Source organism: Primulina eburnea, chromosome 17 (assembly GCF_022965805.1).
Source record: "Primulina eburnea isolate SZY01 chromosome 17, ASM2296580v1, whole genome shotgun sequence".
Classification (NCBI taxonomy): Eukaryota; Viridiplantae; Streptophyta; class Magnoliopsida; order Lamiales; family Gesneriaceae; genus Primulina; species Primulina eburnea.
Window position 1 is genome coordinate 5,344,911 of NC_133117.1, and position 2,908 is coordinate 5,347,818.

The 2,908-nt window shown below is 34.4% G+C and overlaps 1 pseudogene; it reads left to right on the forward strand.

Annotated features, from left to right (window-relative positions):
- The first annotated feature begins 368 nt into the window (after positions 1–368).
- Positions 369–2,522, forward strand: LOC140818357 (protein ELF4-LIKE 3-like; annotated as a pseudogene).
- Positions 2,523–2,908: the final 386 nt, after the last annotated feature.

The following is a 2,908-nucleotide window of genomic DNA, read 5'->3' on the forward strand; positions in this document are numbered from 1 at the left end:
ACATAATTTATTATTTTAAAATAAAAAGACATACCTTCAAAATAAAAAAATTAAAAATAAATAAATGTTATTAAGTGTGTTTAAGCACACTTAATTAAACGTCTTGATTACGCTTAATTCAGTCAAACTACAGTTTAACCGTTTTTTTCCGCTTTTCTCCAAAGCGGGACTTTTTTGTCGAAATTCAAACTTAAGCGCGTTTAAACGGGCTTTTTAGAACACTACTTAATAAAAGATATCATTGGTCGTAATACACGAACTAAGAACAAATTATCAAAAACAAAAACAAATATATATATATATATATATATATAAATTAAATAAAAACCATAAAATATAATTGTTGAAAAAGAATCCTTGGTTATAATTTAGAATTTAGTGATTGTCAAATCTACGTATTCTCTCACCTCTGTCACTCTCGCTATTTCTTCTCTTCATGCGAGATTCGATTCAATCGCCGATCATTCCATTTCCACCTCTGTCAATCTCTGTCTTCTCTTTCTCTCCGCCATTATAATGCTCCCACTTCTACAAGGTAAGTGAACCAAACAATGATGGAGTCTGTATATACACTAAAATACATATTTAATCTCTTTTGAGGTTAATTTTGAGGAGGTTTTTGTTTTTCTGGGTCTTTTTTTTTTGGGAGCGAATTCTGCTGTTTTTTTCCTGCAAAAATCAGTGTTTTCAGCTTCCATGGTTTTTGGGTTTCTTGATTCTTCACCAGTTCCAGCCATAAATCCTTTGAACTTCAGTTTTGTAGTTGTGCGGGTCTGTGGAAAAGAGCGATAATGATTTTACGTGAGCAGCTGTTGATTAAAAATTTATCTTTGTTTAATTGTTCGTAATTTGATATTTTTTATGGGTTCCTGGTTTCGATTCATAATGGGTCACGAGCAGTTCTGTTCTTTTTGTTTCTTGTTTAGGAATTCCAATATATTCCACTCTGCACCTGCAATCTTGGAGGTGTACGATTCCAGCATTTGAATCCTCTTTTCGAATCCCCCTTTTTTTGGCTTTTTCAGATTTTCAATTTAAATCCCATTTACTTTCTTTATTTTTAAGACAAGAATCCAATTTATTTCTACATCTCTATAATCTTCTTCTTTTTTCAGAAACCACCGCATCAAGTGTTCAAAGAGTTGCTGTTGGAAATATATTTGGTAGTTAATGTTCTTGAATGCTGTTTTCTTTTTCAATGATTCAGATGAGATTAATGTTGATTAGTAGGTACGAAGCTTCAATTTTCCTATAAATGATGCCCTTTTGAGAGCTGTCATCATTTATGCACTTCATCAATGACTGGTTTCTTTTGGGTTTGCAGATTCTTTGTTTTGAATTTCTGAGCTGAAACTTTAGGTGGGTTTTTCTGAGTACATTTTAAAAAGCTTGCCTTTTATGGAAATGGGGATCTGCTTTTCACATCTCATCATGCCTTATATTATTATATGATAATGATAATTGATCCCATGAATAACAGTGTTAGCAACATTAATAATACCCAAATTTTTTAGTATCATGTTGAAATGTGAATTTATACAATGATAGAAACATTGATGCTTGCTAGTTGCTACTTGGTTCTTGTTTGCTTTAAAGAAGTCCTTGGATATTGTGTCTTGCCGGAGCTTTCGTGTATGTCGAATTAGTCCAGTTATATCGCTGATATACTTTTGTTTTGTGTTGCTATTTTGTTTAAGTTAAATGTAAACCGAAGAACGGTTAGACTCGAGTTTTGGTATATAGATGGTTGGAATTTTTCAAAATCGAAATACATAATGGTAATGAGATTGGCTCACTTCTTGTTATGTTCCTTAGCCTCGCGATGGTCTCTTATTCCGTATATGATTCGTTTCTTGTTTGTTCAAGGTTGAATCTTGACAACAATGGAGGGGGATACATTTCCACACCTTGTAAATGGCAGTCAGTTTGATGGCAAGATCTCGCAAACTTTTCAGAAGAGTTTTGTTCAGGTTCAGAATATATTGGATCAGAACAGGACTACTGATCAATGAGATTAATCAGAATCACGAGTCCAAGATTCCGGACAACTTAAGCAGAAATGCAGGTTTGATTCGAGAGCTCAACAATAATATCCGAAGGGTCGTCGATCTATATGCTGATCTTTCAAGCTCTTTTACCAAATCCTTGGATAATTCATCAGAAGGAGAATCGAGTGGTGGCGGCTTGAAGTCAGATGGGAAAGCTGGCCATAAAAGGCATATGCCTGGTTAGTATGCAACAAGAAGGATAACGATTGAGCAGAAAATGTTGTCGTCTTGATTCTTTGGCATGGTGGAAACAAGATAATGCAACGATAATCAGTCTCAGAGATGGTATAAAATCTTCGGATTGTGTAATTTGCTGCTCAAAATCTGATATTTGGTACCTCAATGACTAGCATATAAATTTGTCATAGAAATAATAGTTCAAATCTGTGGCTGAAAGAATGTAACTTTGTACTAGTTCCCTCTTTGAATCAAGGATGCTTTCTGTGGCCTAATCTTTGCTTTTCTTCTTTTTTATTATACATTTATTCCTGTAATAATATCTATCATATGTTGTTTTCACATGTATGTAAGAGTTATATTCAAAGCACAATATGTTGGACTTTTGAAATCCATTAACCATCAATGGTAATAATACATGGCTCAAACTTGCTTTGCGAAGACGATGGTTCTAGCTTCGTATGTCTTTTGGATGCTCGATGTATTTGTATTGTTGTCACGCCCCGAGCCCGGGCCCGCGACTGCGTGAATGTACAATGGGCTCCTATAGCAACTATAGGTATTCGTCCTCACTTTACGAAATGATTAACCCAAGTTGCTATAGAAGTCCATTGTAAGCAATTTTAAACTCATTTTAAATATTTCATTTTTTAGATGTGGGACATCACAATCACCCCTCGCGG